Below are 25,426 nucleotides of genomic sequence, written 5' to 3' on the forward strand. Positions count from 1 at the left end.
CAGTTGCCCTCGTAAGTGCACTTAGCTGTTAAGTGGAGTTCAGGAAACGTTTAATTAATTTCAGAATACATTACATAAATTATGGAAAAGAGACAATAAATTATAACTTAATCATATCCTCTTAATATTATATCTGGGGGATTAGCTCAAATGGTAGAGCGCCCGCTTTGCATGCGGGAAGTACCGGGATCGATACCCGGATTCTCCAAATTTATTTTTTCTTTTTCCTCTTATCTAAAACATTTCAATGTTTTTTTTTTTGCTTCTTTCTTTCCTTTTTTTATTCTGTCGAAAATTTTTAACCTTAATCTCGAAGTTATTCGAATGATAAAAATTGCTTTTCAGCATGAAGTGCCAACAACGTAAAATTCCCGTTTTCCCGCTTGAGAAACAAACCACACCACCAACCAAGGTGAAATTATTTGGCAGGGCAGTAGCCTGCAATACAGGCTTTTTTATTCGTGAGCGAACGAGAGCGAACGCATTTTGATCGGGCGAGCGCCATCTTGGATTCGTACTCGGGAGAGGATTGGGGAGAGGAGAAATCGCGTCCAAGGGAGTAGGAGTGAGTAAGGAGTGAGGAGTGAGGCTGAATTCTCGCGCGCCCAAGGCAGGCAAGCTGGGCAGAATAAACGTATCACCGCAAATCCAGAGATAAAAATTCCCAATTTTTATTCAAATCTGGGTAGAATTACAATTCAAAGCAATAAGTTACCGGCAATTCAGAAGCCATAGTCTATTCATATTTCTCAAATTTACAGTCGGGTCTATTTATTGTACAAATTCGATATATTAAATTATTAGAAAGATGCCAACAGTTATTCTTACGATCTCAAATGAAAAGCAGGAGCTACATTACAACACATGTATTTTGAGTCATTTTTTCCGATGTTAAAACAGGGCCGTAACCTGATTTTTGACAAAGACGAGGGAAAAGTTGTGAGCACCGAAGGCGTAAGCCGCCAGAGGAGTCTGGGAACACGCTCCCCAAGAAAAGTTTGAAATCTAGAAGCTATAAAAAAAAAAACATTTTCTTGAGGTATTTCTTCATGAAAAATCAATATGTTCAACTGAGGATTATTTTTCCAACCAAACAAATTACGTTTTAAAATTTTAGGTTAAAATCTTGACGAGGCAAGTGCCTCGTCTTGCCTCTTGCTAGTTACGGCCCTGCAAAATTAGTTTTGAATTAAAAAAAAAAAACGTCGAAATAATAGTTTTCTTAGGTGAGAAAAAAACAGAAAAGAAGGAATATCAATTTTTTCCTTCTATTGACGAGTCTCTTTGGACGGACAGGCAAGAGACCTTACAAGACCAATTAAGAACGAACAAAAACATAAATTCAATTCTCTTGTGCAAAAAGCAATTTTGACTGTTCACTGAACAGATATGTGACATCTTTGTCATGGAGAGCAACGAAAATGAACTCTTATTGGAATCTTGTATAAAGTGCCCCATAGATTTTAACAATCGTTGTGGAGAGATAATTAATTAAATAAATATACTAGCAATTATAATTTACTTCCTCTGTCGCATACGAATCTTTATCAAACGTGTCATCATAAACTGCGTTATGTATTTAATAACTAATATTCTATCTATCTAAAATCTATATTTCTATTTCTATTTTCTATGGAATTGGAATTGTTTATTGGTCATTATTTTATAGAATGATCAATCGATCGATTGATAAACTAATTAATTCAAATAAATTGTCAAAAAAAAATTATAACTCCGCGCGCACTACACTCTTTTTATTTTATAAGAATCTAGTTTATAAGAATATCGAGGCTGAAATTTGAGAATTTTTAAGAATATTTTAAGAATAAACCCGAGGCTGAGATTTTGATTTTGATTTTTTAGTTGAAACAAAATCAGGTATTTTCATTTCCGTCACTTTATCTCTGTGAGGAATGCTTTGTTTAAAGCCAAAACGGCCAGGCTGTAACGAAAAGCAATGGATACAGATCTGGACACCAAACACTTGTAATTGATTACCCAATACTTGCTAAAACGGAAATGTCAAACGGTATTTTCTAAGAATGTTCATAAGAATATTTCAGCCTAAAATAGGCAGAACAATAAGAATATTCAGCCTGGGTCGGAAAAACCGTATTCTTATAAAAAAAAAAAGAGTGTAGGCTCTTTCTCAGTCCTTTCTTTGCCCGTCACGCAACGCTTCTCGCCACTTAATGGAAAGACGCGTGGCGTGACGATACAAATTACAAATTGATATATAGCATACTAGTTTTCTTTGTAGACTAGCATGACTGCGTGTGTCCACAGAATTTGTGCATAACCAATAACAGACTCCGTCGAAACGCTTTATTAGGCCGTCACGCAACGTTTCTCTCCTATTAAAAGGTAGATGTGCTGCGTGACAACCATAATAATGGGCTTGCAAAGGAGACCTAGTGTTGAGTTTTGTATGTGATGCAGAGATCTTCTAATCATTGCCTTCTAGCATATCCTGTACTGTTCGGTAAGTACATCTGTCCATCTCGGGCCCAATTTCTTTCAATACCTCGTCAACCAAAGCACGTTGTTTGGGTTGCTGAGAAATGATCAATTCACCAAACAGGTAAATTCCCATTCCCTGTAAAAGAGGATAAAAATGAAATATAACAAGGATAAATTACAAAGAAAAACCTTCCATGCAGAAGAAGCCCTTATTACGAACATTTTGGCTGCTATGTACAATTATGTCCAAAAATGAACGCAGTTACGATTTTTTACAAATTTTACGATTTTTAGTGATAGTCCATCAGCTGAGATCCGAAAATTTGGGTTCATGGCTCACTTTCGGGGAACAAACGAAACATGTCTTATCTTAATCCTTGCCTATTGAGCATCACAAAAATGTATGATAGCAAGGTTGGAACGGTAGCTTTCACTTATAAATCGAATTTTAAATTGGCTCCCCTATCAGGCCCGATACGCTCTTATTTGGCCGCCATCTTGGATTTTTGGGGTGAAAAAGCTACAAAGCTGCCTGCATTCTTTTAACGTAAACGAATCGCTTTCAACGCAAATTTAAAACTTATTGAACTAACAACATGATTTCGTTCATTCAAGTGTTTCAAAAACAACAACGTGATGTCATATGTGACGAAGCCACGGCTGATTTTTACAAAATAAAGCAAAAAGTGCAGATTTAAAAATTATTTCACGAAGAAAAGAGAGCACGTAGATAAAATACCATTGCAATTCAAGTGTCTTGAATAAATCCCCTAAAAAAATCGTCATTTTCCAACCCAGCCCTTATCATCCCGGAAGACTTTAAAAAAGAGGGAAGAGGTGGAAGAAAAGTGAGCTTGCACGTCGTCACTAGGGATAGCGGGGAGGAGTTTCAGTCGAGGTGATCAAGAAAAAAAGTCAGCTGCGAGAAGGAGTGATGGGAGAGACAGGCGCCAGGGAAGTGAAGAGAGATACGCCGGGAAGAGCCAGAGGTTCTCCCACCAGGCATCCACACCGAAGACACTGTCTCCACGCCAAGGGTGGAGACTCTTTCTTCCAACAATCTCTAACTGAGGGTCTCAAGTTTTACGTTAACGTTTTTTTTTACGGCTAACGGTTAATTTATTTCCATAACGGTTAAAGAAGTTATTAACTGAGCCCTATTCTAACCTTATGCGTGGACGTAGCTATGTAATTGATTTGGGGTATACTGATATGTGTAGTAACTGAAAAAACGAGCATGCGATGGAACGCCTTTATGGTTTTTATTTTAGATGATGAGGAGCAAAAGGAAAACGAGTGAAAAACAAAATGGCGGACATTGCGACCTCATTTATTGCGTACTTTGCTTTTTTACCGTAAACAATGCTAAAATAATGTCCCGAATATGTAGTACCTCTCAAATATATATCTAAGCAAAACATCAGTAAGTATTTAAGAACGAATAAAAAAAATTAAGGATTTTTGTTTTAAAATCCAAGATGGCGGCCAAAAGAAGGACATGAGAGCAAATTTCAAATTCGATTTACACAGTGAAAGCTACCGTTTTATCCTTGCTATCACACATTTTTATGATGCTTAATAGTCAAAGAGTAATATTAGACAAGTTTCGTTTGTTCCCCTTAAGTGAGCCATACAAGCCCACTAGCTGATGGACTATGACGGCCTCGCGATTTTTGCACTTTTTGTAAAATTCGAAGTTTCGTCGAGGGCCTACCTTGAACCACATTTTCACTTCATTTTTCTTTTGCGAGTTTTAAAAATTCCTGATTTCCGCAATTTTCGCCATTTCTGCTAGTTTGTTGCAAAATCTTGTAACTTTTGTAACATTCGTAACTGCGTGCATTTCTGAACATATCTGGCTGTGTACACTTACTTAGAAATAAATTATAAATTATAAATAAATCATAGATTGGAGCGATTAACATTTTGCTAATCTACACAACGTAAAGAGGTCAAAGGGCACGTATGAGGAAACTGTTCTCTTGCTAGAGGGCATTCTCTTGATAAACGGCGCCAAATTCTCACAACATACATTAAAAAAATGTCTTGTATTCAGTTAGGAGAGTTTGTATTTCGGTCATACCTGATCCTCCACCAAAAACCTCTGAACTTCCTGCAGCCCCGGAGTGTAACTATAAGTATGGCAAGCAAAGATCAATTAAGAATGATAATTTGTTCTCTGTGTGTGAAACAAAGAGTGAAACAATACATGAGTGCGTAGTGACAGAGCGATACTTACTTGTGTTTTACTACAAGTTCACACCAGCGATGTCGAATCTGAAAAATTAAACCAACGATCAGCAACTATTAAAAAGCTAGACTGTTCCAGGCTCTTGTTTTTTTCGCTATCCTCCAACTACTGGGGGCCTGGAACAGGCTACAAGCGACTTTTACTTACCAGTGAGTTTCGCCCGTGAGATACATTTTGTCACGCAGTATAAAGGGCTTTTTCACGCAATATATTTCACTGTGTCACGCCATAAACGAGGTGGTGTGACGCAGTATCAAGTGGAAATCTCACGCTGTTTAAAGTCTTGTTCAACAACGCAAAACATTTTAATTCGACGAAAATCTAAAAGACAACACTTTAGTGGGATGGAAAACACCAAACAAATCAAGGATGGTTTGAATCGGGAAGATAAAAACTAATTACAAAATTCATTTGGTTTTGACTTCCAAATAAAAATAGCCACAACAAAATAGTCGGGAAATAATATGACGAACCTCGGCATTTCCATTTGATAAGTTGTAGCATTTGTCCAACTGACGCAGTGTATTGTGGGAAATTGTCTCTCGTTCCAAAAGCTTTTCCAGCAACAAAACAACTTGTTCAGCAACCTCCTATAATTGACAAAAAAGAAACGAAATTATGTGAATATCACCAAACGCTCACGACCCGTAAAGGAAACGATATAGAACACGCTGACGTAAACAGTCTTCGGCATTCTTCGGGTCGGCTCGTGTTGGTCCGAAAAATGCCGAACATTTCCAAACACGTTCACGTGGTTGTTTAAAACTATTCGAAAACTATTTTTCTTCCTCGAGTTAGCACAAAATAATGCGCAACTGTTTTGAGTAAAAAGAATATTGAGCCACTTACCAAAGTTCCGCTTGGAGGTTTCTTTCTCTTTCTCACTTTTAGCGTCTTATTCCGTTTGTTAATCATGTCCTGTTTCTTCCAGGTCTGAAACTTAAAGCAGGATACGCCGTAATTAGATACGAGCTTACTTAACAAATTGAGCGGTATTCTGTGGAGCGCCAGACGAATTTTGTGTCACTTGCCACCTTGTTTAAGAGAAAATGGGTTTTCACCAAGGTAGGGATCACTGGTTTATAGTTATTTATTGTTATTTATTGTCTAGATTCTAGAATGGCTGTGCAGAGGACAAGAACTACTTACTAAAAATTTCACAGCAGTCAAAGGCAAATATCTTACGCAGCCCGGTTTTCGCCGCCTCGAACTTTGTAAAAGTTTGAAGCGAAAATGTGCAAGACTTTTTGTAAGGAAACGTTATAACAATTATTTAGTTTCCTATACTATGCATATGCGGCGTAGAAGGCTTCACTTTTCTGGCTTCAAAGTGAAAGATTACAAGAAACTTGAAACGCCTAGAGGCAGCAGTTTTGGCGGCGCGCAGTGCGTTTGACCGCTGTGTGACTTAGACTCTAGGTGCAGCGTATACTAAACTCTATTAAACATTCATACAATAACACCGAACATTTACCGGTGAATTGCAAGGAAATCAGCGCAAAATCGCACAAACGTGACACCTTGTAGGATCGCATTTTCTGCACTTAAAACCGACTAATGTGTGACAAATTTCTTCCCAAATGTTGCAGTTGCTATATCACATCACAACTTGCTGGGTCTTCGCGACAATTTCTCCAGTTTTCGGAAATTTGTGTTAAGTTGCGTTAGAGGCTACGTCATTTTCATGGTTTATACTCTCATTGTCCATTGCTCTCGACCAATGAGCGCGCAAGAAATTCCTCAGTTATTGTATAAAATTGACCAGCGGTTACCACCTACCTCGTTTTCCACTTGTGAGACAAGTTCATTGTCAGGACTGTTGAACTTTTTCGGGAAGGACTGGGAACAAATAAAACATTTCAGTTTCATTGCGGTAAGCCAATAATGAAACAAACATCAAATCAAAGTATAACTGCCTTTTGTAATTACATTTACCAAATTTCACAGCCAATCAGAAGGCAAAATCCACGGGTAATCTATCGACATTTAAGCTCTCCGGCTCGCAGACTGACTTTTTTCTGACTGGCCAAACAATGGGGTGTCGAAATTTACACAGCAATGGAAAATTCATAGACCCAATGCAAATATGGCGGCTGTTAATTTTCAGCTCCCAGAAGAATCATTTGTCAACAAAATTAAATTACTCTTACTTAAAGATAAGGTCAAAGTAAATCAGTGTATGAAGTTTTAAGGCTATACTTTCATCTAATGGGAAGTTACAGGGGTATTTATATTGCCAAAAACATGAAAATGAAGCTAGGCAGGCCATGGTGACTTTTTCAACACAAATCTCTTAAATTTGAATGAGTCATAACTTTGCAGCCATTTAACCCAAAAAACTGAAACTTCTCAGAATATCATAATATTTCATATATATTTAAGTGCCACCATCAGCGGTTTAAGAAACTTGACCAAACAACAGAAATGAATGACAACTATTTATGCATAAGGTCTCGTAATATTCAGTTAGTCCGTGTCGAGTGGTGCAAGTAGGTCTTGCTACAAGCTCCAACAATCACGATTTAAAGATCTAACCGTAAATATTGGCCACTCACTTTTGGCAATCCAGCTCTCTCCAGCCATTCACTAACAAACTTGTCCTTCATTTCCCTGAAGAAAAATTAGCAAGAGTTACAACAGCTATCGGTTAGAAAAGACTTCTTAAAATCTAACGATAAAAGGAGGCTACCCTTTTAACGACTCGCCACAAAATCAGTCTGACCCACCGTTTACTAAATACTTAACAATTATTCCACGAGCGCACGTTGGATATGAAATGGTAGCGCCGAGTTGGCTATAACGATCTCATATCCAACAAGCGCGAGTGGAATAATTGTTTAATAAAAAACGCCAGAAGAATTGCAATATTTGAGCTCCCCAGCTGTTTTCGTTGACGCGTATTGGCTACCATATTGTGGTCAATGGTATATGAGCTCATAAACCATTGCCTGCTAACCAATCAAAACTCAGGAATTGCAATATACCATTGCTATTTTTTAATAACAAAGAATAATTATACCACGTGACAGATTGCATAACACGTGACAAATGTAAAACACGTGACAGGAAGTCCATACTTTCTCACCTTGGCACATTGGGGAAACTTTCAACAAAGAATACAAAGAAGTCCTGTGGATAAAGACAAGATGCACAACAAGTCAAATTGGAGTTAAAAGCGAGATTATCAGAGAAATTACTACTAAACGTCGAAGTTGTCGACGGACAAGAACATTGCGCTACATTACACAAGCCTTTGTTTACGTTCACTTAATTGCTCATTTTCAAACTTCGTGTCTGTTTCTAACAGTCACGCCCTCGAATTTCCATGGTTAAATTAACGCCCTGGGAACAACATCGAGTCCATGCCGTATCAATCTGTATAACTGACTTACCTCCGAGGTAACAAGTTGCTCTTTGAAATGCTGGACATAGTTAAGAAGAAACTCATCAAATTCCTCAAGTCCCACCAAGTTGGCCATGTGATGAAGAAGAAAGTACCCCTGGAGAACAAAATAGGGTTGTATTAGGTGTATTTGATTGGATGCTGGCTGGCTTGGTTAATCGAACGAAGTGAGGCAAAAATGAGTGCTTAAATTTTCTAGTTCTCTCAAAACCAACTTCAGTGTAACCCCGATATAACGATATCCCGAGGGAGCAGTAAAATTATATCGTTATATCGAGGAATCGTTATATCGACACTTCTGATATAACGATATGGCCGTAAAATAACCGAAAATATCGTTATATCGGGGTAAACCTAACAAGTACTTTTTACTGCATATTAAAGGAGATAAAGAGAATAATTTTGATAAAGAGGCTTAGAATACAGTATCATTTTCGTATATCATCGTACAAAGCTGTTTACAGAAACGTTAGAGATCACTCAATAACTGTAGTGCTATTGCATTAAATACGATGTTTTGCAAATAAATTGTGACTGTGTACTGATAATATCGTTATATCGGGAGGATTTTACGTTCGGTACGCTAAATTCTCATCGTTATATCGGGAATATTGTTATATCGAAGATCGTTATATCGGGGTTCCGTCCCATACATTTTACTGTAACTTTTGCCGGGACAAAGAATATTCATCGTATATCGGGAATATCGTTATATCGAGGATCGTTATATCGGGGTTTGGCATTATCAAGATTTGTAAGCCCGTGTACTCAACTTCTACTTCTTAATGTAATTTTCACAGTGACACTGAAATATAAAATTAAATTTGACTAAGAATCGTACCTTGTGAGCAAACCATATTTTTACTTGCCTATAAAGCCTCGCTTGCCGTTTGAAAGGGTTTAAGTCGTTTTAAGGAGCTACATCACGGGGATTTTGCAGATTTTTGGTCTAAACTGTTCAGAATTTAGTGGTAGGTAACTATTTCCATTAAAAAACCTTTATCTTTGAACATCCACTGGACGATATAACCTTAATTTGCGGATAAAAATTGAAACTACCGCTAGATTTTTAGTCAAAGAAGCAGTAACTATGGGATAGATTTTTTGAAGACGCGCAGAGGCAACTTGAAAAGTTTAGCTTAACTTGTATGAAAGTGTCATTAAAATGCCCGAAAATCATCCTTGTTTGTTATGTGGCCGTGATTTTGCCAATAAAGACTTCTGCTCTGCCAATTTGAAGTTTAGAGCTCTTAAATAACGAAAATATGTAAAATAACCTAAAATACCGATAGACAAACCTTGAGGTAGTGAACTTGAGTCCATTTTCTGGAGCAGATTTGACCAAACTGTACCACAGTGTGAGGTCTGATGGTGTCTGACTGACCAGAGCTCTTCTCTACTGCTTCAGCCGCGGAAAGAGCTGCGAAGGGAAGCAGGAATAAGCTCGATCAATGGAGTTCAAATTAAGCTTGAAGACAATACGCCATAATAACAAACTGAGCAAAAATTCGTACCTGACGCTGGTTTAACCACTTTAGGCCTGCATTACAATGACAACAAAAACATTTGCTTTAGTTTTGTAAGTAAACAAATCATTATTACACTGTCACAGACATCGTAAGGGTCATGGGTACGAAACAAGTCGAGACGTAGATTTTCTCTTTGCTTCTTTACAACGGCTAGATACAATCGACGATTGCAATTTTAAGACCACTTTAACTTGTGTTGTTTACGCATACGAGTCTTTTTTCAGCCGTCATTCGAGCGAGCGAGCGAGCGAGCGAGCGATCGATCGATCGATCGATCCATCAATCAATCAATCAATCAATCAATCAATCAATCAATTAATCAATCAATCAATCAATCAATCAATCAATCAATCCTTTGATTTTACTTCGTTGCTAACAATACAATCAGTTCTATCGAAGTGAAGGATAGCCTGCGTGGCAGGCGTCGTTAGTTTCTAGCGCGCGTATGGGAGAAACGCGAAAGGCGCGAGAGGGCCACGCGAGGAAAAAATCGAGAAGATTCTCCTCGATTTTTTCCTCGCGCGGCCTTCTCGCGATCGCGCACTCTTTTACGCGCGCTAAAAACTACACAGACGCCTGCTACGCAGGCTAAGTGAAGGATAGAGAAAACATTCTGGGCTCTTACAAGCGCTCGCACTGCCACCCCTACGCCAAACCCCACGTTAACCCTTAATATGCTGAAATAACTTCAAAAACACGTTTTTTAACCTTCAAATTGATTTTTTTGGCGCTACGGTGCTAAATTCTTCTAAACTTTGCTAAATTTGTGCTTTTTGACATTGCAGTAAGTTTTTGATGAAATTTCATGTAAAAATGTACAATATTTTACTTATTGCTGAACCGTTCCGAATTTTTTTCTTGCTCTTTTCCTTTTCGTTTTTCTCTGCTTTCTTGTTCTCTCTATCTTTTACTCTGTGCACCCCTTCTACTGGCCTTAAGAGTTTCGATCTTAACCAATGGAAAAGCCTGGAAAGGAGACCATGATCAAGTACGGGTATATTGGCCCGTTTTAGCACCAATTTTACACCAAAAACTGATCACGTTTTTTTTCGATTTGCTCTGTCGGAATGCCGTCAATTTTCAAGATGGACAGTCCTGTGGAAAGATCTATCCAAGCTCTATTAGTCGCACATCACAAAAATCTGCTGACGTCTAAATTGGTGACGTCACAAGTGGTTGAATGGCCATTCCTTTAAATCCCGGAATAATCCGGGCTTAGCATATTAAGGGTTAATTTATTACCTATATGTGTACGTTATTCTTAGTCACTATGAAGAAGACAGATAATAAGACTGAGAAACAAAAGCTTGTCAATTAGTGAATATTGTCTTGTTGTGCCACCAAAGAAATGTCTGGTAATTAGAAAAGAGGATTAATATTTCCTGCTCGGGATCGGCCATGCCTCCTTACCTCAAGTACTTAAGACTGTCATCACACTCTCTGATTTCAGACAACAAACATCTGTGTCTGAGAATTTGTCTCATCTCCCGGTAAAACCTGTCCTTATCTTTGGACCACTAAAGAGAAAAAAAATTAACCAAAATCAGCAAACTACAGATTAGACAAGTTTGTCCACATGCTACATAGAACGGTTTCCTGAATGCCACAAATTTAACCTCTGCGCCCTACCCGGGCAAGGAATTTTCAAGTTGGCAAAGACAGCCAAGGCGGGGAAGAATGGTGGCGAGAAAGAATTCTGAAACAAAACAGTGGAGATGAGTACTCGAAACAAAACTAGTGAAGTCACTTTTACTTTTCTTAAGCTCGATTTTGTTGCTCCATGCTGTCTTCCTACCCGTGCTTTGAGAGAAGGAGCGAGGGCTTATTTATGATCGAGCCCAGTTATTCCCTTACTGTGTGCAACAAAAGTAAAATGTCCACACACCCTTTCAGCCTTGGATTGAATCTTCTCCTCTATGAATGTCGCAAAGCCTTCAGACAGCCACTCTTCGCTCCAGTCTTTTGCGCCAACCAGCAAACCGAACCAAGCGTGTGATATCTCATGTGCCAGGCGCACCCGCATACTGGCGTCACCGGAGAGAAGGGACTGGGACAGAAACACGAGGTTGGGACTTGAATTCAACAAAAACACAAACAAAACTAATGAGATCAAATTCTCAACAACAAACATTATTAGAAGTGTATAACACTACGTAAGGAGAATTACGATTTCGATCTCTGGACACTCTCTTACCTTTTGAGCCCCATACAAGCGAAACACTTGGGTAAGACCAACATATCCAAGCGTCTAAAAGGATACGGACCCAATAGCTCACAAGAGGCCTCAAGAAACTTCGGTGCGTATCCTAGCAACTCGTCTGCCGCACTGTCAATCAAACTGGGCGGGGCAAACAGACGGCACGTGACAGGCACGTCGGGGTTACCGCCATTTTTCGTTTCAGCGTTTCGTGACTGTCTGCACCGCCACCAACCCACTGCTACAGCCAGAGTGGAACAGGGCAAAGGAGAATCCATTTCATAGTGGAAGGTCACTGAAAGGTAGGAAGCATGGTGTTTTATTTTCCTAATCAAAGTCAGTTGGATAAATTCTTTCATGCAATCTCGTGCAGAGGAGTATCGCATCTCTACGGCACCTTCTTATTTTTAAAGTGGCGTTCCCATAGTTACTGCTTCTCTGACTAAATACCTATTCGTTTCTATTTTCGCGAGCCGGTCACCATTTTGGTTTTTTTTTTTTTTTAAATTTTTTCGGGTATTTTGGGTTTAAAAATAATTTTTTTTTTTTTTTTCCCCTTTTTTTTTTTTTTTTTCCAAAAACTTTCAAACAAAGTTTCTTTTGACCCAGCCCATGGCTATAACAGGCCGATTTCGGTATATTTTAAAATTCTAACTAGACTCTGAAGGCAGCTAAAGGAAACATTGAAAAAGGAAATTTAAGAAACTTTTATTGATCCCTTGCAACCCCAACGTGATTTCTTTTTGTAACGGATATTTTTTTTTTTTGCCAACTTAGCATTTTAATACATTCTGAGGCTTATTACAAAAGCAGTTCGATTTTGCTTTGGTTTTGCATTACTACGCTTAGTGATTGGCTCTAAAAACCCGCACCACTTTCTCAGCCAATCAGAAGTGAAACCAAGACCAATCATGACTTGCTTGCGCACGTTTTCCCGCGCTTCGTGCCGGCTACATTTATTTGCTTCGAGTTTTGATTGGTTCACTGAATTGTCTGGGCCCTTTGTGATTGGTCAGAGTGATTAACTTAGTTCTGGTTTTACGACACTCAATTGAAAACCGCTCTATGACACAAATAATGATCAACCAGAAGACTCCCCCAAAGAAGATCGAAGCTTACCTTGACCATCACTTCCAGTAGTTTTGCCAACAAACTCGTTTCCACTCATCAGCACAACACAGCCCTCTGGCACGTGAATAGACGCCTGCCACGTTGACATGGCAACAGGCGGCTCCTGACACGGCATTAGAGATCGATTGTTGATGTATGCACCGGGTGAGAATACAGATGGTCTGGTACAAGGAAAAATCGAATTACTCAATTAATCATTTCATTCTCAAGGGGGGATCTACATCTATTTTGTTCCCTAATTTTTTTTTTTTTCAAAGTCAGGCAGAAAGCCAAATGTGACAAGACAAAGAAAACCATAAACCAGACGATGTTGTCTTTTCGGCGTGGTGTCTTCTCTGTGCCCGATTTCTCACCATTTGCTTTAATTGTTCGACGAACTTATAAGATTGGCTCAGGGTATGACGTGACCTTTACCGTAAAAGCTCTACAGTCGAACCCCCATTAAGCGGCCAGTTAACCCTTACTTAGCGGCCACCTCTGTTAAGCGGCCGCGGCCACCTTTCGCTCGTCCGATGAGGATTCGTATTGTTTTTACCTCAGTCTGTTAACCGGCCACCAAGAATTTAATAAACGTAGCTTGGCCTTGCTTTTGTAGTCTGATGACAGATAAGAGTAAAAAACTGGAAGTAACGAGTCGTTACTTTCAGTTTTTTACTCTTATCTGTCATTAGGCTACAAGCGGAATATGTTTGAAAATTTTTATCAGTCATCGACTGATAAAAATTTTCAAACACGCTTATTATCGTCTTGACGTGATTTCGTTGTCACTAAGCTAAGTGATGACCTTTTGATTTCCTGACAATAAAGTGATGTTTCTACCACGCCTTATGCCAATTTCAGACGAACTCTTATTAAGCGACCAACCTCTATCGACCACTTAAAGGGACTTTGTCACAGATTTTTAGCTAAATTTACGGGTATGGGAAATGCCCATCAAATTCGTTGAAATATAAAAAAAAACCTCTCAAAACAGTGAAGGAACATGTCAATAACACAGCAAATACAAAAGAAGGTACGGATGGCCAAAAGTGACGAAGATTGAAACGGATTGCGATATGGATTTTTATAATATTGTTGGGCTGAACAGTTTTCAAAGTCAACCTTGTTTGCTTGTGACTTAAAATTATAACGCCCGAGAGACTCATTTGGTTGCAATGAAGCTATGGTTTTATCGTTTAGGTCCATAGAAGTATTTTTGGGAAGGTTCATAGGTTCATAGGGAACATAGGGAATATTTGGCAAAGCTAAATAAAATAAACTTTTTAACTCAGCCGTGACACAATCCCTTTAACATTTCCCCAAAGGCTTTGTACTTACTTGCCGTCTTGATCCGTTGCCCATGTCAATGAACTTCCTTCTGGACTCGTGTGATACTTAATCCACACGCATCTGGGCCAAGCTTTCCCGGTTGCATCAGGTTTCGAAATCTGCACGCACCACCCATGCACAGAATACGACAGCCCCTTGAATGGCAAAGGAGTATGGGTCTTATCACCAAGGATGTTACCAAGGAAACCGTTTTGTACCCCGGATGAAGATGTTTCTTGCGTCAAAAGGCTGTCTTGTCTTTGACCCAAAAATGACACTTCAAAGTCTTCAGGCAGGAAGACTTCACTCACTGATTCGATGTTCACCAATGTACTGTCTAATGCCATTTGAAATGGCTTTTTTGTCACATCCTCGTTACGAGGTTCAAGAAATAATACAATATTGCCCTTCATAATTTTTTCGCTAAATTTGACAGACAGGTCTAAGATGTAGTGATACACCAGAACTTCATCGACATTAGCCATTAATGGCAAGTCATCGCTTTTATTCCAGTTTGTGTCAAGAGGACTTTTAGTTCTACTGTTGCATTCAGAATCAGATTCATTTCTCAGCTTCTTTGCAGAAGTTTGTTCAACATCTCCAGAATTATTGATTGACAACGACCTTTTCCTGTCAAAGGCATCTTCACTTTCAATCTCCATGTCTTTATTTACCTCAGTTGCAAATGCATTCATAGCCTTAGATTGAGCTTCTTCAACATCACCAGAATTATCGATTGACAACGACCTTTTCCTGACACAGGAATCTTCACTATAAATCTCCATGTCTATATTTAAATCTTCAGTTACAAACGCATCTATGTCCCTTAGATTGAGCTTCCTCAACATCACCAAAAGTGTCTTTCGACGACCTTTTCTTGGCACAGGTTTCTTCACTAACAATCTCCATGTCTTCACTTTTTTCAGCTACAAACGCATCTGTAGCCTTAGATTGAGCTTCCTTATCTTCCATAATCTCAAACAAATTCCTGTACGTATATGGAATAGCCTCTGTACTGTTCTCAGAATCAGAGTTAGATTCAATTTGTTCATGTTGAGAAGTGCCTATGTATCCACTAGTTGCATCTTTGCAAACAGATTCTGGCATATGTGTTGAAGGAACACAAGCAGTTTGCTTAGAACTTTCCAAGTTCCCGGGCTTGTGACCTTTCCGAGTCCTTTCCTTACAGCCTTTCTTCCCCTGGCAATTACCGGGGGCAGCTTGGGAAGCCGAGTCTTCAAAGGTACTATCTGTTGGGCTCCATCTGCTTCTCTTCCATCTCATCTTGATCTTTACAAAATTTTGTAAAGTTCTGGAGCCATCTTTGGAATGGCGTGTTAATTTCATCGTCAGATTTAGTCCCTGACTGGCTTAAACCGGTGTTATTGGTTTTCTTGCTCTTCTTTTCAGTCTTCTTTTTATTCTTCTTCTCTCGCTGCAAGGGTACATCCGTTACAACTGTGCCAAGAGTTGAAGATTGCCCCTTAAGACACGTGACATGATCTGGTTCCCCGTCATGCTTGCCTTCAACAGGAACTAAATTCACTGCATTTCCTTCAACCACTGGTGTGCTTGCATTTGTCACAGCGGTGCTGGTGATTGAGGACGAATTCTCATGATAGGTTACATGCCCGCCGGCTCCTGGTCAAGCTCACTTTCATTGCTGACTAGTACTCAAAGAACTCCCATCTTCCGCTGACAACAATGCAACATCTTCAAAGGGGCTGATGGCTGAACATGGCTTTGCATGACACATCACATCAACTGCCTCCACTTTAAGTTGATCTTCATCAACAGCAAGTTTAATTGTACTTGCTTCCACCTTTGGCGAGATTGCATGTTCATTAACTGGACTGATGGCGGAAGATGGCTTCGCATAAGAAGTTAACCAATCTAGCTCCTCATCAAGCCTGTCTTCTCCATCCACCAGGTTCACATTACTTTCTACTTCCCGTAGAAAGCTTGTATCTTCTTCTACTGGGCTAATAGTTGCACATGGGCTGATGATTGAAGATGGCTTCTCTTGGAAGGCTACATGCAGTGGCAGATCACTGAGCTCAGTTCCATCATTGGCTAGTTTTGTAGTGCTTTCTCTCAGCTCTGGAAAGCTTGACTCTTCCCCAAGTGGGCTTAAGACTGAAGATGGGCTTGATGTTTGAAGATAGCTCCTCATAACACGGTCCGCAGTTTGACCCCTCGTCAAGCCTGTCTTCGCTATCACCCACACTCAATGTACTTCCATCCGCTCCTGGCGAAGTTAAACCATCTTGCACTGGGCTGATAGCTGAAGATTGGCTGATGGGTGTGTTATTGAACATTGACCCACCATTGTCCTCAATCCCGACTGAAGAGCTTGTAACTGCCATCACTGTACTGATAGTAGTTGAAGACTTCTCATGGCCTGTTACACCACCTAACTCCTCGTTGCCTGTGAAGAGTTTCCAATCCGAGTTTGACACACCACTGTTGCCATTTCCCTCTGAAAAGCTTTGCATCCATCATAACTGCTCTGGTTGTCGAGAAGGTTTTGTCATAAAACATGACTCCATCAGGCTCTTCATTTCCTGAAAACATTTGTCATTGGACACACAAATGTGTCCACCATCCATGTTGAATGATTCAGCTGAACTTTCACCTTGCGTAGTTTCCCATTCCTTTGTGAGTAAAGCATTGTTGGAAGAAGGGTCTGCTTCTTCACTTGGCGCAGTGGGTTGCACGTCACCACTAGACGGACCAGCGTGAATACCTTTCCCGTGAACAGATTCCAAAGTGTTTCCTTCAATGGAAGTTGCGTGGACACCTTTTGGAAATGTCCCAGTTGTGGAAGTGTACCTTACAGGGTTTGATGCTGGTGAAAGCAAATGAAGTCCACATTTCCTACTCAAGCCTGACAGCACGTGACAAGTTTCCATGTACACTTCTTCCAATGTCCAGGATGACACGCCATGAGAAACTGGCTTTTTGCTGTATACAGCTGCAACACAACAAAGCCAACTAAGAGCACTTTTCTGACGAATTTCGAAAATAAATTTCAGTTTTAATTACTCGTATGTAATTTACTTAGTTTAAGACAAGCCATGTCACCAAATTTTAAGTCATTTTTCTGGTGTACATAAATTTGTTGTCAAATTGAAGGGAAACCTCAAAATAATAGTTTTCCAAGTTACATAAACACCACTGAGAAGTATTAGAAGCCGAAAATAAACAAGGATGGTTAGGAATGAGGAAAGTTAAGACAGATTACATGCGACAAACTTGCAAAAATTGACCATTCTCTAACTTAACTTAGTGTGTGGGAGGCTCCACCGCGGTCAAACAACAGAAATATGCAAAAAATAAGAAAAGTACTGCAAAGATAAGGTTTTAATTTTCACAGTTCAAAGTTCGATACATAACCGGTATCCTAAGGGTTTACTAAGTTTTTTGGAGCTTTAAGAAATAAAGTTCTACATGTTTGAAAATAGCGATAGACGGACTTGTCGGCGCCATTTGTCAAAGCACCTTTGGTTCGGATGTGAAACATTTAAAAAGTAAAAACACTGGTTTACCTGAGGGAATGGGATTATGCTTTCACTCGGCAATTATTTTTATCTATCTTGCTCGTAACTAACACATAATTTGAAAAAAACGGTGAAATGGAAAGAAAACCTGCCTGAGACGTTTGACCGCGGTGAAGAGGCATGGTGGCCTAATGGTTAGCACGCTGGACTCTGGACTGGAGGGGTCTGGGTTTAAGCCTTGACCGGGGTCATGTGTTGTGTTCTTGGGCAAGACAATTAATTACTCTCATAGATCCTCTCTCCACCCAGGTGAATAAATGGGTACCAGCAAACTAATGCTCAGGGGTTAACCATGCGATGGACTACGACCTCATCCAGGGCGGAGTATAGGAACAATCCTAGTTGCTTTATGTTACAGAAACCAGGATAAGCTCCAAGCCTGTATCGACCACTTGGCTCAAAGCAGAGTTCACCTACCTACCTACCTACCTACCTACCTAAAATAGAAGAATAGTTTATCATTTTACCTGAAGGAATTCCTTTACCAGCTAACCTATTGCCGTTCTCGCCAACAGCAAGATGGATCATATACAGCAACACAGGAAAAGATGCAGAGCAGTTTCTGTTTTCATTTTCAACCAGCCCCGTCACGGCAAGATGACTGTCAGAGGATGTCTTTCCCACCCTGTTTTCAGAGGCATCACTACCCTGATTATCTTTGAGCCTGTTCTTGATCACATATGCTTGCATCGCTGTGACATGCTGGAGATGTACTCCATAGCAAATGTCACCAGCCCTGTAGTCATTCCAGTCCTTTACAAGCTTGATAAGCTCCAAGGTAGGTCTTGAAAACATGGGCCCTAGTGCTACGAACAGAACTTTATGATGTATCACAAGGCAAAAGATCCAAATGGTTCTTTAGTGACTCTTGCTGGAGAGTGGTCTCCCTGTGTTGCATTCGTATAACCATGTACTCAAACTTCACATCAGAGGCTTTTCGTGTTTGAAGATTTGCCACTATTGCATCGGCTAGAGCAGTGAATGATGCAGAATGCCTGGAATTGTCAGGTCTCTTATGATGGTGTACCAGGACATTCATCTTGAACAAGAAAAACAACCCGCATTGACGACATGACCAAGCCAGGTGGAGTGACCTAAATTTGGAATTTAAAAACCACATGTAACCTTCAAAGGACTTATGTCATTATAAAGATACTGATCTAGTGAACTGTATATCTTTGAAGGTATACTATTGAATTGATCTTTACTGCCACATCACCAGCTTTTCATTCTCGTAAGCCCTATTGCCACATAACAATCTCATCTTACCTCTATTAAACGCCGGGCCCTGAATAAACGCCGGGTCTCCTTTTTAAATAAACCCTTAAACATTTTATTTTTTTTAAAAATAATTTAATATATTCTTCAAAAAAAAAAAGTTCTAAGAAACGATCAAATAAATCTTAAATAAGGTTTGGGGTTTTGGGTTTATAAATTGGATTGTTATTCACTGATGATCCAATTGTATGCAAGACAAATAAATTGACAGTTTGCAAAAAAAGTCCTGTCCCATAGCCTGGAGTGAATGGATTTTCCTGTCAGGCTGGATTTTATCTATCGCTTGCCCAATGGACAAGTAACATTTCAGACTAGATTAGACCTAGACCTGATTAGATTAGACCTAACAATTATATAAGAATACGCAAGGCCACCTCCCCATCCCACCCCAACTTACTTCCGTTCGCTCTGGAAATAAAAATGAAAGCCCTTATACATGTACCTGATCTTCTTTGCCTTCTGTTAAAAGCCTTTCATCCACATTATCGCAGCCCAGGAACCCCAAGCCCATCTCCCTCGCCAGGTCTGGAAACCCCTCAGAGCATGCTCTGTGTACTGCATCCCTTAGTCTTGTACCACATGTACCAGAAGTTATGCTGGGGACCATGGTCGAAAGCATCAAGTGCAGATCAGCAACCTGGGAACCAGTCTCATAAACTTCTTTTGTACTGCCGCACAGAATAGAGTGTAGTTTTGTCTTCAACCAGTTTGCATCTACTGGCCAGTCCTGAAAAAAGAAATGGCACTTGAGGCAAATTTGACTTTGCTTGACAGGCCTAGATAAATTTTCATCCCTAGAATCCCTACCCTAGAGGTCATTTAATACACATGAAGCCACAATAAAGGGGGAAGGGTAGGGGGGGGGGGGGGGGGCAGGAGTGTCTGAACTTCCTGCTGTTATTTTTATATTACCGGTAGCTTGTGCTGCTGATGTTACAGTTAATCAACTTCAAGTTAACAGTTAGCTAACAAATTCTTTGAGCAGCCAGTATCAAAGAGAAATCTTTGCTTCAAATTTTTGTAGAGAGAATTTATCATGCTCCACATTTTGGGAGAAGGAAATCATTGCTCCATATTTGCAAGACAACTAAAACAAAATCGACCAAACACATTACAGTTGAATATACTACATCCACTTTTATTTATCATACAATTTTAGCATAACAAAAACACAGACTTACTGCGTGAGAACAGTCTAATTTCAACGTGAAACAGGATGAGATGTGGGTAGCCATGAGCACATCCTTCAGCACACTCTGGCAAGCCATCACAAAGTCATGCAGTGAACAAAACTCTTCAAATCCAGCCTGTTTTCCAATAGCAAATGGAGTACATGCGAACACTTGACCTTGGCAGCTAGAGTGACAGCTCAAGACTGTGACGACTTCAACTGTTGGAAATGAATGGGGAATGAATTCAGTTAATGTGAGAATTAGGAAGGTAATCATAACTCTGAGGTATACTGTCTGAATCTGAAAGACATGGTGGCCTTATTAAATCTGATTAAAATCGTGACATAGTCCCTTTTAGTGCATTAGGCCCCCTTAGGTTAAGCCTAGCCTAGGGTATTGTCTTGTGTTCTTGGGCAAGACATAAATATTCTCACAGTTCCTCGCTACACCCAAGAGTACAAATAAATGGTGGGTTAAGTCTGCATTTGAGCTTACTGACCAATCAGGCTGGAGCTTATTCTGGTTTCAGTAGCATGAAGCAACTAGGCATATTTCTACTCCCCCTTGGATGGGATCCTAGTCCATCACAAAGTTACCCCCAAGCATTAATTCACCAGTACCCATTTATATGCCTGGGTGGAGAAAGGCACTGTGAGACTCAGAGTATAGTGTCTTGCCCAAGAACACAACACAATGACCCCAGCCAGGGCTCGAATCCAGACCGCTCAATCTGGAGTCCAGCGCACTTACTATAAGCCACTGTACCTTCCACAGGCAAATTGTCAGGGTAACCTGCTGGGGGATATCTGCACTGTACAAGCACATCACGCTGGAGTCACCATGTTACAGAAGCCATGAGGGTTCAGTGCTAGCTGGCCTGGTGACCACGCCTTCATGCCAAGTGGTACAGAAGGCCATCCTTCCTCATTCCTCTACCCATTTCCAAATTTGGCAAGGTTAAACCTGCCAGGGACTTGCCTAGACGACACTGATAAGCACAGTGCTTCTCCCAATACAGTAAAAACCCACGAGTAAGAACCTGCATTTTCCCAAGTTAGCCTAAACAGGTGTCTCCAAAGGGGATCCAGAATGCTAACTTAAGTCCCTTTTTCCCCTAAAAATAAACATTTTGAATTGATTTTAGAAAATAAGAACCTATTCCCAAATTGTAGGCTAAAAAGGTTCTTATAAAGAGGGTGTCTAACTGGCAAATTTTAGCCTAACAGGTTCTTAAAAACTAGGTTCTTACTCGCGGGTTTTTACTGTATCTTGAAATGGAACCGAGCCTTACATGCACCAATCTTAACAATTGTCTGGATCCCACTAGTAACTCTCAGAAAGAAAAGAAGGAAAAAAATTAAGAGGAGTTGGACTTGAGAATAAAACCTGAACTCACATACCTGTCGGCCAGTGACTGTTCAGGAAGTTCAACTTTGCGATACATTCCATCAGTTCCTGACGGCTTACAAAGTTCTGAGTGATGACCACACAGTCGTTTTGTTGAGTTCCTGCATATTGGAGAATATTTTTATTGTCAAGAATTGTAGTTTAAACTATTTAAAATAGTTGAAATGTTCAAAAAATTACAGTTATGTGTAACAGGCTTCCAAAGTTTCCCATTAATGTCCAAACCTCTCAGACTCAATACAAATTAATCAACAGGTATCATTTCTGAGAAAGTAAATTGCCCTCAGCCTTAAGTGAGCTGGACACTTTGCCCTAAAGGTTTTCACTGTCCACATAAAAAAATCTGCTCCTTGATCATCATTTATTACGGTTTTCAGTGAAATGCAAACTCTGAAATTCAAAATCCAACAAACGATTGCGTTTTTCGCTGCCAACAATCATAATTATGGCAACTGCCAACGAACAATGACAAAAAGAAACAAACAAAATGGATCAAGATCTACCAATCACAACTGACAGACGTGACCTTTTGACCTGGTTGAAGTGAACTTCTGTTTCCCAAGAGGTCCGCTAAGATGATATATGGCAGCAAAAAACGTAAAGCGGTGGTCGAGGATTGTATTTCAGAGTTCGCATTTCACTGAAAACCGCAATAATACCTTCAGCCATAAATGCAGCCTCGAGAAACAGAGACATCCAATCCCCAAACTGAGATTGAGGATCTTTGAGGTTGAACACAGCGAGGACCTGAAGCCACAAAAATATAATAAAAAATGCAACTTATGAGCTAATGTCAGCCAGGCATAAAGCAACATTTTTAAAGTGTTGTTATCATGAAAATGTCACAGATGCACATATAACATCAAATACACATAGGCAAAGGCAAAGTCGAGTCAGAGGAATAATGGGAACATTGTAGTACAGTTGAAGCTCTCGTAAGTGGATATCTTTGGGATGCGAAAAAAGTGTTCATAACTAGAGCTGGCCGCTTAAGAGAATGGTTCTCATGAGCGGCTACTAGAGGTGTAGGGGATAGATGGCCGCTTACGGGAGCTTGCCCGGCTAAAAATAAGCAGACAGACTTGGGTGATGGTAAAACCAAATACTGAAATATGGTACTGTAATTACTGTAAAATTAAATCATCAGTGAGGAACGGCGATGTGAAGTTGATTGATAAAAACAAGATACAGAGGTTGTGAATAGGATTTCTTTGGGGTGTCCACTTATGGGAGCTTAAAAACAAAGAAAAAGTCTCTGAAAGTGTCCGTGGCCGCTTACGGGAATGTCCGCTTATGAGAATGTAAAAATACAAAGTTTGTATGGGAGTTAAAACAGGGTTTCAAACAAGGCGGCCGTAAGTAGAGTTGTCCACTTACGAGAGTGTGCGTTAAGCGAGCTTCGACTGTAAATGTGTTACCTTTCTAGTTCCTTCAGGCAGGCACTGATTTTCAAGAAAAACCTCACTTTCAACATAATGAGCATTGGTCTCCTGATCATCTGTTCCAGAATCCACTTCTTTCATGTAATGGTGGACCTCTTTACCAACATGTCTCTCAAGAACTTTAACATTCTTCAGCGTGTTAAGAAGCCAGCAACGCTTCCCTGGAAAATTAATCCACCATTTCCATCAACAACATCAAGTTTACGACTTTGTGGCATGCGACAAGGTTTACAACAGGCCTATGGCACGAATTGTGTCATATTAAACAAACCTACAACTCGCTTACAATTTTAGCCAATTTTGAGTCAAGGTTTGGGGTGAGCTTTTCATCAGCACATAAATCTGTGAAACAATATACATGTAACTCTGGGGAATATACCTTTCTCTGTGCCCCCGGGGTTTGAAATTTGCACTAGACTAATAACTTTTAGTTATTATTTTAGCTATAAGAGTATCTTATTGTCTTACCAGTAGATTACAAGTTTGTAGGAAAGAAATAACAATGGTTTTCTCTAAGTTTGCTGAATCATGGTAAGTCAGACAGCTAAGACATGCATGTGAAGCTACAAATCAGAGCCATACAAGGGTGTGAGGTAAGGAAAATATTTACTAACCTCTCCTCCAGCCACTAGAGATCTATATATTTAGTACCCCTCTTAAATGATAAGATGATAATTGTATTTACTAGGCATAAATGTATAAAATAGCCCACTCCTACAAATTAATTTATTATCTATACAAATTACACATCACATGTCACCCTAGGCTACTGACAATACCTTGCAAGGCCTCTGCATGTTGTTTGCACTGTGGAAAGTCGCATCTTATGTATCTTGAGTCCCCAGAAGTGTCAAATGCAAACACATTGCTGGGGAACCGTGCAAGAAGTTCCTGTGTCTGAAGGTATAATCAAGACAAATTCATCTCCAGATTACATGTCCAAATCATAGCAGCAGGAAGATGCTAGCTAGTTTTACTATTTTGGTCATTCCACTTTATGTTCATCTCTGTTCCTTATGCATGATATACCAACATCACTATTATCACTGATGCTTCTTCCCCACCCCCACCCCCACAGTGTTCCTTAAACAATAACATTAATAGGCCAGAGGAGAGGGAAGGGAGCAGACCAGGTAAAGACAGGGGATTTGATAGAAATTGCATGCCTTTAGCGGGGACTTTTGACCATTTTAGTGGACTTTCTAACAAACTTTTACTGAAGTTTAGTGACTTTTTTGACCATCCACAAATATCCTGTGGTGGGGCATCTGAACTGAAAATCGCAGCTAAGCTCAAATGCCCCTCCTATGCCTGGCCTGCTCCCCTGGCTTAACATTGATAGGTGCATTAAACACCTTTTAAGAAACACTGCCAGCTCAGCTCCTTCATTTTGCAGAGGATTCACATCAACAGCAAGATAATATTGGGCTATTGCATTTAATATTGGCACCCCCCCCCCCCCCCCATAAAAAAAAATTCTTTTTGGCTTGAATTTTTATATTCAATTTTCATTACGTTTAATGATGGGTTTTTGTGGAATAAAAGGGTGTTATTTTATTCCAGTGGGTATTTAAGGGCTAACATTTGGCTCTGTTTGAGGCCTTCTTGTCGTTTTTTCCTTCACAAAGGTTATACCCCCCTAGGGAGAAGGTTATACCCCCCTAAGGAGAAGTTCACATCCAATATGGCTACTCTCACAAGGGAAATTTTTAGGTCAGATTGTGCTCAGGAACCGTGTATTTTACACAGAGGATAGCATGAAATACTGCTGTGAGGTTTCCAATAAGAAAAAACCCTGCGCCATGTCTGTCCTGAAAACAGATGTAAATTCAGCTACCTACGTGGTGAATAATATCAAGGACGTGCGATGTGACAACATTTGATTTTTGAAAATTCAAGATAGAGTATGGGAAGATGCAGAACAAGGCAGAGATAAGCCAAGGGGCGTTATAATTGGATTTTAGTAATAAAATTTCAGATGGTTTCTGATAGATATAAAACACCGCGATTTTTTACTAATAAAGGCTTCTTCGATCGCGAACGAGGTACATGTGACATGTCACAGCTGACAATTCTACAGTACATGTGATCGGAGAGGGAGTAAAAAGCGATATACGGTGATTTGAAAAGTGTGATTTTCAGTTAAAAGGAAGCAAGACAGATCAACAAAGTTTCTGCATTCGAAAAGAAACGTGGCATCCCTTACCTTTGCACTTATTCTGCTATCTTCTTTTTCCGCTCTCTTTGTTTGGTCCGCCATGTTGGACCATGTTTGGTGCCTGCGTTTC

The 25,426-nt window shown here is 39.9% G+C and overlaps 1 pseudogene across 1 annotated transcript; it reads right to left on the bottom strand.

Moving 5' to 3' along the window:
- Window positions 1-2,145: 2,145 nt before the first annotated feature.
- Window positions 2,146-25,407, bottom strand: LOC144653665 (uncharacterized; annotated as a pseudogene). The gene is made up of 24 exons (XR_013570789.1): window positions 25,345-25,407; window positions 23,918-24,035; window positions 23,115-23,299; window positions 22,356-22,443; window positions 21,690-21,797; window positions 20,299-20,507; window positions 19,560-19,844; window positions 18,307-18,933; window positions 14,289-17,253; window positions 12,960-13,132; window positions 11,838-12,135; window positions 11,529-11,715; window positions 11,054-11,160; window positions 9,629-9,654; window positions 9,413-9,534; window positions 8,104-8,211; window positions 7,797-7,840; window positions 7,267-7,321; window positions 6,491-6,550; window positions 5,561-5,650; window positions 5,185-5,301; window positions 4,700-4,737; window positions 4,544-4,592; window positions 2,146-2,596 (listed from the first exon to the last, which is right to left on the bottom strand). The product of XR_013570789.1 is annotated as an uncharacterized LOC144653665 (transcript).
- Between the last annotated feature and the right edge of the window lie 19 nt (window positions 25,408-25,426).

The sequence above is a fragment of the Oculina patagonica genome, chromosome 5, assembly GCF_052425735.1.
Source record: "Oculina patagonica isolate OP01 chromosome 5, crgOcupat, whole genome shotgun sequence".
NCBI classification, from domain to species: domain Eukaryota; kingdom Metazoa; phylum Cnidaria; class Anthozoa; order Scleractinia; family Oculinidae; genus Oculina; species Oculina patagonica.